At 38.3% G+C, this 17,058-nt stretch overlaps 1 long non-coding RNA gene across 6 annotated transcripts in view; it reads left to right on the forward strand.

Moving 5' to 3' along the window:
* The window catches only part of LOC129135716 (uncharacterized), a 185,189-nt gene that overhangs the window by 41,934 nt on the left and 126,197 nt on the right, over positions 1-17,058 (forward strand). For 4 of the 6 annotated variants that reach the window (XR_008536736.2, XR_010159565.1, XR_008536738.2 and 1 more), the window contains exons 1-2: positions 9,632-9,770; positions 9,973-10,092. This is a non-coding gene — a long non-coding RNA (uncharacterized LOC129135716). Of the gene's footprint in view, positions 1-9,631; positions 9,771-9,972; positions 10,093-16,737; positions 16,803-17,058 lie in introns of those variants that run through there. The other 2 variants (XR_008536737.2, XR_008536739.2) reach the window with 2 other exon arrangements.

A 17,058-nucleotide genomic window follows, 5' to 3' on the forward strand; every position in this document is an offset into this window, starting at 1 on the left:
CAGTGCAAATAGAGAACACTTCTGTCATTGCGGAAAACGATATTGGATAGTGCTGCTCTAGAGACTTACAGTTGTATAAAATTAATGTTACTCTTTTACAGTAAGTATTCAGGGAGAAAATGCTACTTGTTTATATGCTGCTGATATTTAGAATAGAATCTCCGTGTTGGGATTTGACTGTTGATGGAACAGATTAGGGTAGGTAAGATTTGCCATATGGATGAATTGCTTGTGTTAGCAATAAATAGCAGGTGGATAATTAATTTGAAAAGTGTATATTTTATTTATTTATTTATTTATTTATTTATTTATTTATTTATTTATTGAGATAGAGTCTTCGCTCTGTTGCCCAGGCTGGAGTGCAATGGCGTGATCTCGGCTCACTGTAACCTCTGCCTCCCAGGTTCAAGCAATTCTCCTGACTTAGCCTCCTGAGTAGCTGGGATTACAGGCACCTACCACCATGCCCGGCTAATTTTGTATTAGTAGAGATGGGGTTTCACCATGTTGGTCAAGCTGGTCTTGAACTCTTGACCTCAGGTGATCCACCCACCTTGGCCTCCCAAAGTGCTGGGATTACAGGTGTGAGCCACCGCGCCCAGCTGAAAAGTGTATATTTTAATATCTTTTTGATGTCTTTTCTATTTTAGTTTATAGCCATATATATATTTTTCTGTTTGACTTTTTCTTTCTTATGTTCTTCTTATCTGTATATGCTCATTTTCTTTCTACTTAGGCCTTGGTAGTAATTAAAAATGTTTAATGGGTCAGACCTTAAGAATTTCACCCAAATACACAAGATGGGACTTAGAGCATTACTATGTATTGTCCAGTTATTTTTTATGTACAATACCATCTGTCTATTTATTTTAGCCTAGTTTTACATGGTATATATAATATATTTCTTTGACCAGCAGGGTTTAAATATTTCAGATGAAGGATTTGGACTTCTGTAAGTACTGAACAGTTTTTACATTCTGGCCTCTCTCTGCTTTATGATAGTTTTTGCTTTATGTTCTTTATGAGATGTTCATAATGTAGTTAATGCATGTGCTATAACAGACCCATGTGCAAATTAAAATATTTTAATACATATAAACTTAATTTTTATAGCTCCCTTTAGTGCTTATATGTATGCTTTATTCTTCTGATCCATATCTGGATAATTTACCTCTAATCTATAGTCTACTTTAGAATTCAGTGCTTTTTCCTAGTCTGTATTTTCATGTAAGTTTTGAGATTTTTGGGGAAAAAAATTGAACAATCTAGGTATTAGAGACAAAGAAAAGAGTATTTAGGAATAGAATATCCTATATGCCTTAGTTTGAGCTGCCATAACAAAATATAAACTGTGTGTCTGAGAAACTAAAGAAATTTGTCTTTCCCAGTTTGGGAGTGTGGACCCTCCAAGATCAAAGTGCTGAGCAATTTGGTGTCCGGCAAAGGCCTGCTTCTTTTTACATAGTCACCATCTTCTCTTTAACCTCACATGGTAGAAGGGGCAGAATAGCTCTGGGTGTCTTCTCTAAGGGCACTAATTCCACTCGTGAGGGTTCTGCCCTCATGACCTAATCACCTCCAAAAGGACTCACCTCCAGGTATCCTCATATTGGGGATTAGGTTTCAAATATAAATTTTAAGGGAACACAAACACTCTGTGGCACTATATATTAAGACATTAATTCTTCTTAAGTAACAAAGCAGGAATTTAACTCTCACCATATTCACCCAGCATTTCTGAGAGGAGGTTTGGCAAACTATCTTTGTAAAGAACCAGATACTGAACTGTTAGCCTTGCAGGACATGCAGTCTGTGTCACTGTTCCGGTCTGCTGTCATAGTGCAAATGTATATATATACAATATGTAAGCAAAGGAGCATGGCTGTGTTTCAGGAAAACTTTGTTTACAAAAACCGAAGGTGGATTGGATTTGGCAAATCTGTATTATAAGTAGACTCCTGCCACAGGGATTTTTAAAAAGAGCAGGAGGCAGACAGTCACTTTTCCTACTAGCTTTAAAAATATAAGTTTAAGTTTGCTAAGTGGAAATTTTAAACCTGCTTTAGCACAAATAATGAAATATATGAAGTTTGTTTATTAATGACGTATTATGAATTATTGTTCCAAAGCAGGTGATTTCTAAAAAGGTGGTTGAAATGTTTGCCTTCCTCTTGGTATAGCTTTTGTGTAAAAGGGAAGTAAAATAATGCAGGGCATGAAGTTTAACATTTCAAGTGAGATGTATTTATTCAAAACAATATGAAAGAAGTAGTTAAATCACAGGATGTAAGAGCAATATGCAAAAATCAGTGTTGTGTCCATATAAAAGAAATGAATAGTCTAAAATTTTTAAAAATTATTCACAATAGCATCAAAAAGAACAATATGCTTAGGAATAAATTTTAAAAAGAAGTGCAAGAGCTACACTGGAAATAAAAAGCATTGCTGAGAGAAATTAAAGATCTATTAATAAATAAACAGAGGCATACACCATATTTATGGGGGACTCAAATCTTGTTAAGACGGCAGTTCTTCCACATTTGAGCAATAGGATCAATGTAATCCCTGGCAGAATTCTAGCAGGATTTTTTTTTTTTTTTTTTTGAGACAGAGTCTTGCTCTGTCACCCAGGCTGGAGTGCAGGGGCAGGATCTCAGCTCACTGCAACCTCCACCTCCCCTGGCTTCAAGTGATTTTATAGAAATGAACAAGCTGATTCTAAAACTTAAATGGAAACACAAAGGATCTAGGATAGTCAAAAAAAAAAAAAAAACAGAGGAAAAAAGTTGAAGGGCTTACACTACCACATTACAAAACTTACCATAAAGCTACAGTCATCAAGACAGTGTGCTAATAGTGTAGAGATAGACATGTTAATTAGTTGAGTAAAATATGGTCAAAGATTGTTGACAAATGTGCTAGGACAAGTCACTGGGGGAAGGATTATCTTTTCAACAGATGATGTGGTAATAATTGTATATATACACATGCAAACAAATAAATAATAAATCTTGAGTTCCACCTCAGAACATACACAGAAATTAACTCAAAATAGACCAGAAACTTACAAGTGAGAAAAAACTGTACAATCTGTAGGAAAAAATAGGAGTAAATATTTTTGACATTGGATTAGCAAAGATATGACATTAAAAGATATGACATTATTTTTTTGAAGATATGACAAAATAAAAGGAAAATTAGTAGTTTGGACTTCATTAAAATAAAAAAAAATACTCTTACGAAGAAGACACCATTAACAAAATGAAAAATAACAAGCCATAGACTAGGATAAAATACTTGAAAAATTCATATCTGATAAAGTATTGTACCCAGAATATTTAAAGAACTAAATAAGCAACCCAGGAAGCAGACGGCAAAAGACTTGAATCGACATTTTATCAAAAAAGATATATAAATGGAAAGTAAGCTTATGAAAAGATATACTCAGCACCGTTAGTGATTGGCAAAATGCAAATAGAAACGAAAGTGAGATACCACTTCACATCCAGAAAGAGTGGCAGTACCAAGTGTGGGTGATGCTGTGGGAAAGTGGAACCCTCACATGTTGCTGGTGGGAATACAAAATGGGGCAGCCACTGAGGGAAAGAGTTTGTAGTTTCTTAAAAAGTTAAACTTTTACTTACCATAAAACCTAGTATTCTACTCCAAAATAAATGGAAACATATCCTCATGAAGACTTGTATGTGAATGGTTATGGCAGTATTGTTCATAATAGCCCAAATTGGAAACAACCCAAATGTTCGTCAGCTGTGAGTGAACTGTGGTACATCCACACAGTGGAATACTAGTGAACAGTGACAAGGAATGTGCCACGTGCCACAACATGGATAAATGCTCAACTCCACATGCTGAGTGAAAGAAGCTAGACACAAGACTAGTTTATATGATCCCATTTATATGAAATTTCTACAGATGACAAAACTAGTGACAGCAAGTAAGTCAGTGGCTGCCCAGGGGCTAGAGGTAGGAGAGAGGATTAACTGTGGATGGGAATGAAGGAACTTTTGGGGTGATGGGAGGATTCTAAACCTGGACTGCAGTGTCAATTCACTAAAACACATTGAGTTGTACACTTAAATTAGGTGAGTTTTATGACATGTAAATCTACCTTGAAGCTGAAGAATAAAAGATAAATATTATAAAGGGAGATGTAACGAGGAATATCAGTACTAAAATAAAATTGAGGCACAGCTTGAATGTTGGTTTAAGGATTTTGTATATTTGCTCATTTAAGCAAATGTATAGAGGTTTATATGCATCTGTATTTTTTTGAGTTTAATTTTAAGAATGAGGGATCAAAAGGAACATTGACCTTCAAAAGAGGGTGCCCTTGAAGGAAGGAGATGTAGATGTTGAGGGGGAGGCATGATCCTTCACATGTTGGAAGGGAGTAGTTCTTTGGTGTGCTGAGATGGAGTACCACCTGATGAAATAAGAAAAGGTACACATGGCCCGAGGAAGGATGACCTTAGTTACAGTGAGAATATTTAACAATGTGATTTGTAGAATATTGCATTTGTCATTGGAAATATGTAAATAGATGCTGAGGGGACATTTTGTTTTGGATGCCGTAGGAGGTTTTGCCAGGTGGCTTCTACATTCTCTTCTGGTGGTCATTCCTAACAAGCCACAGGGGGAGTTGCTGAGCCGCCGATGTCATCTGTTCAAGAGTGCCTTTCCCTTAAATCCATAAAGAAAATTGAAAAGTTCGATCATTTCAATATTGGTTTTTTCCCTTTTCTCTGCCTTTTATGCCTTAGTTCATCCATTCTTTCTCTTTGTTTTTTATCCCCCATCAAAACATGTGGAAGGGGAGTGGTAGCCGATTGTGTGTCCTGCTGACGGCTTTACTCCTGGAGAGGTGGTGGCACCTCATTGTATAAATAAACAAATGGAGACTGAGTTATTATGTATTTTGAGGCCATGTAGCTTAGGGGTCCTGGTCCCTGGCCTTTTAACAACCTGGTTGTACAGCAGGAGGTGGTGAGTGGGCATTAGAGCAGATTCATGTGTGTTTACAGCTGTTCCCCGTCATTCGCATTACGGCCTGAGCTCTGCCTACTGTCAGATCAGCAGTGGCATTAGATTCTCACAGGAGCGTGAACCCTGTTGTGAACATGCTTGTGGTGCATGCAGGGGATCTAGGTTGTGTGCTTCTTATGAGAATCTAATGACTGATGATCTGTCACTATCTCCCATCACCCCCAGATGGGACAGTCTAGTTGCAGGGAAAGAAGCTGATGCCTCTCACTGATTCTACATTATGGTGAGTTGTATAATTTCATTATATATTACAATGTAATAATAACAAAGTGCACAGTAAATGTAATGTGCTTGAATCATCCCAAAACCATCCCCTCCAACAATGAAGAAAAATTATCTTCCACGAAACTGGTCCCTGGTGCCAAAAAGGCCGGGGTCCGGTGGTATAGCTAGGAAACAGTGGAAACTGGATTTGAATCTGTATCTGTTCTACTCTGAGCATGGTGTTTTTAAGTAATCTAATTTCATTTGGCTGAAATTTATTCAAACTGTGTGTCACAGGCAGTTTGCCCTGTATTTCTTTTTATGAAATGAAAAACTATTGCTGTTAAAGGAATTAAAGGTATCAGCAGACAGAATCTTTCTTGAGAGGTAGGATGAGGAAGTACAAGTCAGTTTCTTTTTCTTGATTTTGAGAACATGCTGTGTAAAGTTTATGGTGTGTTTGTATGTGTTTTAAGATTACTCAGGGGAAATGATTAGCCATGTGTCTTTTCTGGCCTCAGAATTCCCCAGGGGATTGTGTCCTCTGAAAAGCATCCACCAGAGCCTTTTTCCTAGGACCTGTGTGGTGCGGAGGGTCTGAGAGCGTTTTTGGCCTGTCTCTCTGTCACTGCAGCCTGGCATAAGCTTGCTTGCTTCAGCGTACATCCTGAAGCTGTGCCCCAGCCCTGATCACCTTGTCCTAGAGCCTCCCTTCATCCCTCTTTCACAAGACATCTTTCACCTGTGCTCCCCACTGTGGTTGATGCCATCTGACTCTGTCATTCCATTTTCTTTGGCCTCAGCACTCACAGGATATCGGACTCCAGGCCACAGGATATCTGACTCCAGGCCAGGAGGAGTGAGCAGCAGGATTTACTTGAGGGCCACTTCGCTGGAGCTTCGGTCCTCCATCAGATTCAGCTGTGGAGTGTGTTCCTCAGGCACAGAATGTGGGCGTGGTGGACAAGTGGAGTGTGTCAGAGTAGGAAAGGACAGAATTGAGGTTAAATCCCTGAGATGCATGAACATCAGTCTCAATTTATAGAAAGATCTCTTCACTCTTTTGTGGTAGACAGAATTCCAGTAAAGGCTGTGAATTGTGAAATCAGGCCATTTGTTTATTTGTTCATTCATTTATTCATCTTATTTATTAGACCAACTTCGCACCCCTCTCTTATGTCCTAGGCAATGTCTGGCAGCTTCCCCGCTGAGGAGTTCAGTATGGTGGGAGGCATGTGAACACACATTTTAATACTGTGTGCTAAGAGCTCTGGTAGGAGAGAGTTTGTAAGAATAACTAACCCAACTAGCAGCAAGCAACTCAGGCAACAGCTTCCTGCGGGATGTCATGCGTGAATTAGATACGAGGACCCCAAGGAGCTGAAGAGGTAACATGGGAGGATTTTACTGCAGGGTGGACAGCACAGGCAAAGGCATGGAGGCATGAAACAGCATGGCGTGGAAGCACTAGCAGCTTAATAAATAGCCTGATTAGAGGGGGCAGTTTGTGTGTGTGTGTGTGTGTGTGTGTGTGTGTGTGAGAGAGAGAGAGAGAGAAAAGAACAGGCAAGCGTGTGAGCTGGTGGGGGTGGGATGACACATCTCAAGGCACGCTTTCCCAGTCCTTCCTTCTCCTTTGGTGAAGTATATTGTTTGGGTGATAGTTTCCCTTTCCTGTCAAATGAGAAACAAATATATCAAATATGTTTCATGTGCTAAGGGATATCGACATAGGGCTAAATTCTTCTTTTATCTGACTGTTATTTAGTATATATGTTTTAAAAATGGACACAGGTGTGCCTTGCCTATAAAAAAAGTATGGTCTGGCTTTGGGAACAATTCCTGCATGCATCTTGATGTGTGCCACAACCAGCAACATTTAAATAAGGCTCCATGGGTAGGTATAATCTGTGTGCATGGACTTTGCTCACATAGAAATTCAGCTCACTGGTACATCGTTGTTTGACATTATCTTGCTTACTTTTTAGTCTGTCCTTTCCATGCACTGTGAGTGCTGTGGGAGGGATGGTCCTGCTTGTCTTAGGTACTGCTCCATCCCAAGGGCCTCACAGAGTGCCTGGTATATGGTAGCTTCTCACTGAATACTTGTAAAGAATGAGTTTATGAGACAGCCTGTTTTTGTTTACCCTCTACCACCCCCTTTGCCTTGTTCTCCATGACTGTTCTTTCTTCCTCTCTGGAAAATATTGTCTCTTTTTTTCCACAGGCGTTTTTCATCCTGTTCCCTCTGCCTAGAGTTTCTCCTGTCTTCTCCATCCCCTCTCTCTTCCTGATCTTTCAGATTTCACCTTAAGTATTACACCCTTAGTGAATCTTGCCTTGATCTCTCAAGCTAGGACAGATGATTTACACACACTCTCATGGAATTGTTTTCCTTTCCTTCTGTGAATTTATCTCAGTTTTTAATGATAAATGTTTGAGAGAGTTACTTGAGTAATGTGTTCTGCCCCCATTGACTGCAACTTCTATGCGCCTATTTTATTTTCTGAATATAGTCAGTACTAAGAGATTGTATGTTCTCAGTGTTTACTGGTGGATGAATGAGTGATGATGTGCTTCTGCATGAGAACACACCCTGTCCAAGGAGCCTCCTAGAGCTCTTGCCTCCCAGCTATAGCCTCTGTCTCCCTTAGAACGCTGGGTGCACCTCAGGGCCTGCCCCATGGGGATCTTGTGAACAGCCACCGTAGCACTATAAATTCTCTCTTGTTTCTTTTCTATGCCCCGGAACAATGTCTCCTCTCTGATTCTTGTACCTGGAATATCTGTTGCTGGACTATACTTCACTCTCTGTTCCTAGAGAAGAAGCATAGGGCTGGAAAGGAGGGAAGGGCTGAATGTAGGGAGCCTCACCACTTAGGTTGTGGAAGAGGAGAGGGAAGAGAAATGTGTTTCAGGCATACCCAATTGGAAAAAGACATTTTTTCTAGAGAAGATAGCACAGTGTGGCCAGGTTCTTTTATATTGGAGTGTGTTAAACAAGTTTTTGTGGATGGGTGTGGAAACGCAGGTGACCTTTGTGTATTTTGTTCTTTGTTTTCTAACTTTTCTATGGGAAAAATTTGTTTTGAGTTCCAAAAGTTAGTCTCATATTTCTGGAACACAGCACGAGAGAACTGCCAATATTCAAATATAAACAGCAGAAACATGGGATGGTTAAAGTGGGAAGAGTGGACACCTATTAACCTTGGGAAGTTAAGCTGAAATACTTTCCTTATAACTTGGAAGTAATTTTTAATGATGTAAATGACCCAAAGAAAACATGTAAAAGATGGAAGTATATGCAGCAAAATTGCATAAATCTAATGGGTTGCTAAGCTGTGTGTGGGATTATATTATGAGAACTGTAATTTTAAAGTGATTTTAAACATACCATCGTGTGGCTTAGCTGCCCACCAATTTGAACAAATACTATGTGCCACAGTATTTCCAGAAACTCAAAGGAGATGGGGCGCTTATTCTTTGAAACACACAGTTGAGAACATTAAGACAGTGATTCCTCCAACACATGATTACTGTTACAAAAGAGGGGTAGACCATAAGCTGGGGTAGGGGTGGGGGGGGGGATCTGGGAGGGACCAACTAATGTGGAAAGCAGTAAAACCCAGACTATGTATCAGCCACTGACTGTGTATTTAGTAGAATAAAACAGTTGGAAACAGAGTACAGATATTTGGTATTAAGTAGAATTCCGGTAACATATATTTAACATATTGGGGCATATTGTGATATTTTCCTCGGAAGTCTGCTTTATTGATGATAAAATGGAACAGTGGACTAGAACATGAAAAAAGATTGAATTCAAACTCTGACTTACGTGTGGTGGCCTTAGTGATTGATTTTATGCGATTAAGGGAAGAAACCTTGCTTAAGATGACTTTATGTCTCAACTATCCTTAGTATTCCATGTTGACCCTAAATGTCAATTTATTTATCTTTTGGGAAACAGTGATAACTTTAGACACTTGGTTGCATGTGGTGTGTGTGCATCAGCAGCTGTGGCAACCCCCGACCCTGCCCGCCACCAGGAGCATGGACCCCTGGCCAGATGCTGCCGGGCACCTTATTCAGGAAGTCAGCCCAGCAGCTGTAGGAGGGCGGGAGCTGGTGCTCAGCCCCATCCCAGTGGCTGCACAGTGCCCAGTGCCAGGATCCCTCGCTTTGGGCGCTTGTCCAGGAGGAAGAAGGGGGTGGTGCAGTCAAGCGGGCCCTGGGGCAGGCCTGGCCCAGTGCTCCGTTCTTGGGAGCCCCGCCAGCCCACAGGCCCATCTGCGGCAGGCACGTGGTGCCGCGAGAACGTGGCTCAGGGGCGGTTTTTCCGCCATGCGCAGATTCTCGCCTCGCGCGGGGGCGGCTGGTTGAGGTGCGCATGCGCACTGGCACCTAACGGCTCTTCTTCGAGTCTTCTCAGAGGTTGGAGATTCCATGTCTTCTCCAACCTCTGCCAAGTCTTCAGAGAGGTTGGAGTGCGCCTGTCGGAGGTCGGGGCCAGCCCACCTTGCTCTCTAGTGCTGGGCTGGGTGGGGTCTGAGTGGGGGTTGGGCAGGGGGAAGGGCGAGGGCAAGTTGTGGCCTCTCTGAAGCTGGTAGCGGGGCCACAAAGATAGTGGCTGTGGAGAGCCACAAGGGCCAGGTGCCCCTGAGCAACTTGGGTAACTGTATCTTTACTGACGTCTGGTACTAGACCCCAGATGAGGATCTCGGGAAGATCCACAAAGCTGCGTCCAGGGGAGCGAACCTGTGGAAGCTGCAGCGGAGCCTCCTGCTCAAGAGTAAAGGACCGGTCTGAAACCTCCAAGAACAGGTGTCGGGGGCTGGGGGCTGCGGGCTGCGGGCTGCGGGCTGCGGGCTGCGGGAGGAGGTGGGCGGTTGGGGAGAAGCACCCCCTTCAGAGTTGGGGCTTGGGGCGAGGGGAGGCATGGAAAGAATGGGTGTGCGGAGCGGGCCGTTCTGGTGCCCAGGGTGCTGGGCTTTCTTCCCGGACGGGCTCCGCAGCGCCTGGGATGTGGACGCCTTGGAGGCGGAGGGCCCAGGCCATCTTTATGAGCAGCAAAATAAACCCAAAACTTTAGCTGGTTTCTGACTCACCCACAGTTCCTCTTACAGAGCACTTCAGAGACAATTTTAAAGTGATTTAGTTAATAAAAGTATGTACAGTGTTTTATTTTTGATGTATACAGTTTAAAATATAATGTTAGATACATTATAGAAAGAAGCATAATGAAAGAAATAATTTCCATAATATATCGCCTTCTGGGCTAAGAACATTTTGGGTAAAATCCAATATTTTATATCAATGAATTCTTATGTAAATATGTTCTTTGCTGAGGGACCTTAGTAGGAAACTTTGAAGTGTGAAGATTGTTCATGTTCTCGAATAAGACGACTCATTTTTCTCAAGGTGTGAGTTCTCTATCAATTTTACATAAATAAACTTATCAAAGTTAACATTTTTGAAATACACATGCTTTTAGTATTGTGGTAGCATTAAGAACATTTTTGTAATGGAGTTAAAATTTTAGTTTTCTGTATATCAAAATATGCTATCAATTTTCACTAATAGTTTGCTACCAGCTGAAAAGACAGGTAAATGAATGCAGGAGAATAGAAAATCCAGAAACACCCAAATATGTGTAAGAATTTATAACATGGTAATGGTGAGACTTTATACAAGTAGGAAAAGATGAATTATGTTTATAAATGAAATGCCTGCCTTGTGGAGAAAACAAGCTAGATTTTTATGTCAACAAAACGAGTTCCTTATGGAATTTAGATTAAAAAATTTAAATATACAAAATTAGAAAAAATTATAAAAAATACCAGAAGAAAACACAAATGCCTATTTATATAGATAGATTGTGATGTTAACAAAGACCTTCCTAAGAACCTCACAAGCAAGCATTCCGAAGGTTTAATTTAGCAAAATTAAAATTAAGTCTGTATATGAAAAAAAGCAAAAGACAACATACTTGTAAAATACTTACCGTGTGTGTGTATACATATTATATCAGAAATAGATCTTTATTTTACAGATAATTCTTTCAGATCGACGTGAAAAGAACTCTAAAATTGGGCAAAGTAGTTTTTTCAGCTCTGCAAGTGATTTATGCACATAGGAAAAATTAGTGTTCCTGGTAAGAGAAGGAATTTAATTTAAAAGCAGAATGAAATACTGTTTTCTATCTACAAAGTTTGTAAGGATGAAGAGCAGTGATATTTACACTACTGCTTAAAGTTTAAGTTGCTGATGACTTTTTAAATAGACAATTTGATTGTAAGTAGCACATTTAGAAAATGTTTATGCCCCTTACCAATCAATTCTATTATACTAAAATATATTTAGGAAACAGAGATACATGCAATTTGATTTTTTCAGCAGTGCTTAAAATATTATTGTATTAAAAAGAGTCCATATAGTGGAAGTCATAAATTTGTGGATTAGAGTATTCTGTGAACTTTTAGCACCTTCAGAAGTGAAGAGAACCTTTTTATCTGTGTTTGTTGATTTATATACTTTTTTTTTCTTTCTTTCTTTGAGACAGAGTCTCACGTTCTCGGCTCAATGCCACCTCTGCCTGCCGAGTTCAAGCTATTCTCATGCCTCAGCCTCCAAAGTAGCTGGGATTACAGCCATACATTATGACGCCTAGCTAAATTTTTTTATTTTTAGTGGAGATGTAGTTTTAGTTTTGCCATGTTGGTCAGACTGGTTTTGAACTCCTGGCCTCAAGCAGTTCACCCGCCTCGGCGTCCCCAAGTGCTGGGATTACAGGCGTGAGCCACTGCGCCCAACCTATATATACATTTTATTAGACACATATGTTTGTATTATATATAGATTTATTTCCTATATGCCAATCATTATAGATTAATAATTTTAGTTTAGTTTTATTATGAAAATAAAAATAGCAAGTATAAGTGATTATTACCATTGCACAAATATTGGTTTATTTGTAGTAGTTTTTTAAAATATCGAACGTCACAGCGGTATTTATCCATTTTTAAAAATCCATTTATTCGGCCAAGAGTGGTGGCTCATGCCTGTAATCCCACACTTTGGGAGGCCGACGCGGGTGAATCACGAGGTCAAGAGATCTAGACCATCCTGGCCAACGTGGTGAAACCCCATCTCTACTAAAAATACGAAAAGTAGCCTGGCGTGGTGGCGTGTGACTATAGTCCCAGCTACTCTGGAGGGTGAGGCAGGAGAATCGCTTGAACCCGGGAGGCAGAGGTTGCAATGAGCCAAGGTCACGCCACTGCACTCCAGCCTGGTGACAGAGTGAGACTTTGTCTCAAAAAAAGAAAAAAAAAAAAAAGAAAAAAGAAAATCCATTTATTCATCACCTATAAGCTGAATACCTGTTGTATAGAAGACATATTCTGCTAACTCTCAAGACCCTTCTATCCTTAAAAATTTCATGTTTACCTTCCCAGCCTGAGAGCAAGCTGAGAGGTTTAAAATTGGAGTTTTAGGACTGAATCGCAATTGAAGCTTTTTTCCTTGTTTTTCAAACAAAAGCATTTCTGATGTGAGAAAGCAGTCTACATTTTACTTTAAATATCAATATTTTAAAAGAAGTATTAGAGAGTATGCCTTTCTTTTATGCATTTACGATACATATTTGAATTTGTTAGAGTTAAAACATTTTTTTCAAACAGTTTTTCACCCAGGATTTTTTTTTCTTTCTAACCTACTGTAAAACAACACAGGGAAGCAAAATTGGCCGGCATAAATTGAATCAACATGTAAAATTTAGGAGACACGCAAAAATCTGTATTTCAGGCTCCTCTTAAACAATCAATTCTGGTTTCCCTCGAGCCCATATTACTGTTTGGTGTGCTATGAAGAGGCTGTAGATTAAAGTAAGTCTATGTTCTCTAGTTTGTCACTGTTCCCACCTAGGTACGTCACTTACTCAGGTCACACCCTTTACCTCTGTAAATATTTTAGTTAACAATTCCTGTCGTATTGTAAAGATTTCAAGGTTTTTAAGACAGTTGAAAATTATAGTATGTAGTTATATATTAATCCCTTAATAATGGAGTTGACTTTTAGAATTTAGAAGTTGTTTGTTAAAACAACGATTTTTCTTTATGCCATAAATAATCATCTCATTAGAATGTTTATAAGCCTTTTTAGGTTAATCGTTGTTATATTTGGGTAGGTTATGAATATTGCAGAAAAGATATCTTTCTCCTGAGCGCTGTCCCTTAAAATCGAAGTGATTTAGTCGCTTTTATTATGTCAAAATAATCCATATAGATAGGGTAGAATTTTTATTGATAAGTCATTGTATTTGTAGTTTTGATATTTTGCCAAAAATAGTAAGTAATTTTAAGTAGCAATGGAAATAGATACCAGAATAAAAATGGATTAATGCATTTGAAGAAGTAGATGTGCATTGGGGTCTTAGGATTATCATTATAATTGAGAATAAAATTTCATACTGAACTTTCTAACAGCTAAGAGAAAATTCTGTCATCTTGTATAGAACAAATCCCATGGACCATTCAATTATTTATAAGCAATCGAAGTTCATTTGAAGCCAGACTCTTTTAATTTAGAGCCCATTTCCTTAGCGACTTATTTGGAGCAGGAGGGCCTGACTTTGGCATTTGAGATCCTGGACCATTGATAGAATCAGGCAAGTTTGTGTCACCTGGAGGAAACCTCCACCTTTATTGGAAAGCTTTAAAATTGTTTTCCTGAAGTTTTAATTCCTCAAATAGTAATGTTTGCCACAAAAAAAGTATTTTCAAATAGGGAATAGGCAAAGTTCAAGACATTCCTTGAATACTGAACAAATGATTCACAGTTTTACAATATTTCTCAAACGTAGATGATCATAGGATCTTTCTGTTGGGGTACAGTCTTTAACTTCTGGTAAAGTAAACTTCTGCCATTTTGAAAATTTATAACTGTCTTAATGGTAATATTAATCTCATACGTTATATGAATTCTATACATCTAAATACTAATTTGCATACATTCTGTAAATCTACTGAATAAAATGAGCCATTCTTATTCATTCGAATCCTGACTTTCCTTTGGCTTAAAGTTTTTAAAAAATTAAAGTAAAAATGACTGTGTTTTAAAAATTTGTTTCAGTATTTCAACCCTTTTTTTTCCATAGCACTTTTAAGAGCTAAAATTGATTTAAATGTTAGTCATATGACTAGGACTGCTATTGTCCTGTTGTGTATACTGTACTCTACTTAATGTCACCATGGATTATGTGATGCCTCTATTTTATGTATCAATAAAAGAATGTTTAAATGCTGCCAAATATAGTTGTAAAAATAATTATAAATAGGATTTCAGCATCAGATCTGTTAAAATACGAGAAACTGTGCACCTTAGAATCATTGAAATACGGTGTTATCTCTAACCTTTGAAACATACCTCAAAGGAGGTATAATTGTACCATTTTACTTAATTAAAATGTTGTCTTCATTAAGTAGTAGTAATAATTATGATATCTAACAATTATTGAGCCATTATTTGTGCCAGGAACAGTTACAAATACTTGGCATAGATTCCCAATTAGGTATCACAGTGATGTCCTGTGAGATAACTACTATATTCATCTCCACGTTATTGATGAGAAAATTGAGGCACAGAAAGGTTAAGTGATAGCTCATAAATGAAAGACTTTAATGTAGTATTCAAGCTCAAGTTGAACTGAATCCAAAAGCCAAAAACTTTCTAGTCAAATGGGCTACTCTTTTATTAGTGTAGTGACTAATACAAGCTAATAAGTGTTGCACTTTCTTCAGGGGCAAATTAGATGTTTTGAAGGCAGAGGAAGGGCATGCTATTTAATGTTTACAATTACATGAATCATGTATGTATGTCTTGAGATAGTAGGCTAAACTTCCCCGGAAAATTCTTTCAGTCTTGTAGGACTGTTCTACATTTGGCCTGTGCCAATGATGTTCCAGAAGTGGTAACTTTTCTGGCACATAGAAAGTGCCAGCTTAACATCTGTGATAGTGAAAACAGGGCACCTCTGGTGAAGGTACATAGTGGCCAATTTTTTCAGCATGAGATGAATTTGGCTGAAATACACAGAATAAAAATGAATTTATCTCACCGAAATATCCACAGTTTATGAAACGTGGAATGTGTATATTGATTTTTTAGAACTTAAAATTTCTTGGACTAATACTGATAGGTTATTCAATGCCAATAAGATGTTTTTGCAACTATTCTGCTCGACTTTGGTGCTGATCCAAATGTTGTAGATGTCTGTTGCAACACTGCTCTCCACGACGCTGTCTATAGGGAGAATATACAAAAGGTAGCAAAACCGCTTTCACACAACCCAGACATTGAAGTGAAAAACAAGGTAGAGATCAACCAATGTTATTTTCAAAATATTTGAAATCCATTTGTTTTAACATTGTCATATGTAAGGGTCAGTTTTTCATACTTGGAAGCTCAAGCTCCCTGAGTGAAAATATTTTAAAATAACTGGGGTTTAAGCATCATTGTAACAAAGATTTGTTGGTTCAAAGTTCGAGGAGATCAGTAAAGAAAAGTAGGAGTCCAGGCCAGGTCTTGAAATCTATTAGTTTTCTGCCCTGGGTGTGATTGATGAGCTCAGAAATAGGGGATAATCATGTTATCTAATTTGATGAATTAATTTATAAATAAATTTTATTACAAATTATCAAATAGCCTAGATGCCCTGAATCACAAGCCACAAAAAAATGGAACATCTAATAACCAAAAGTAGGACTTAATAAGTTTCTGAAAACTACAACATTTGAATATTAGATCCTATGAAGAAACACACATTGGTTTCTTATAATTTATCTTTTATTTTTTGTAGTTAAGGGTCTCCCTGTGTTGCCCAGGCTGGTCTTGAAGTATTGAGCCCAAGTGATCCTCCTGTCTCAGCCTCCCAAAGTGCTGGTATCACAGGCGAGTCACGGCATCTGGCCAACACATTGGGTTTTATTTGGGATTTTAAAATAGTTTCAGCTATAAGCTTCAAGATTAAGTATTCCATTACTATTTCTTTGAGCAGTTTTTCAAATGTTACGTTGTTAAAACTTTGTAATAACCTACTGAAATAAGGCACTAAAACCCTCATTTTAGAAGAAGACATTGAGCCTAAGAGAAGCAACTTGTTGAAGAACAAATAGGTGTTGGTTACAGAACTCAAACTTAGGAGATCAGGACATTTTCCATTATGTCAAGCTAACTCTAGTTAATTTCCTGAGCTATACTGCCCTGAATTCATGAGTATTTCACTTTACTTTCTTCTTTAATTTGAAGCTTAATAAGTGCATAGAGCTAATAAGTTAGAAGTCTGTGGAATAAGTAGATTTCAGATATTACCCCGACACTCTGAAATACCCTAGGAATTTAACACATTGGGTAAATTTTTAATATCAGTGTTGAAATAATACCTCAATTTATTACATATTTGATACATAGCATTTACCAAGAATGTTTGGAATCTGAAAAAAAGATACATAAAAGTCCTCAAAACAGCAATCCAGGTAAGACTTTTAATACTAAGCTACTCTTGGTGGTGCTAGCATAAGATTATTGAGTTTCGATCACAAAAAAGAAATTTAGTGTGTCAATGGTATGTCTGTGTGGCTGTGCATGTGTGTGTAAATATGTTTGTATTTATATAAAATTTTTTCTTTGAATAGTTCAGTATTCACAGTTAAGAATTTAGTTTGTAGATAGTTTATAATCTCAAAACCTATTGTCTTAAAAACAATCCTTTATTGAATTTTGTTGCCTACA

Source organism: Pan troglodytes, chromosome 7, assembly GCF_028858775.2.
Source record: "Pan troglodytes isolate AG18354 chromosome 7, NHGRI_mPanTro3-v2.0_pri, whole genome shotgun sequence".
Classification (NCBI taxonomy): domain Eukaryota; kingdom Metazoa; phylum Chordata; class Mammalia; order Primates; family Hominidae; genus Pan; species Pan troglodytes.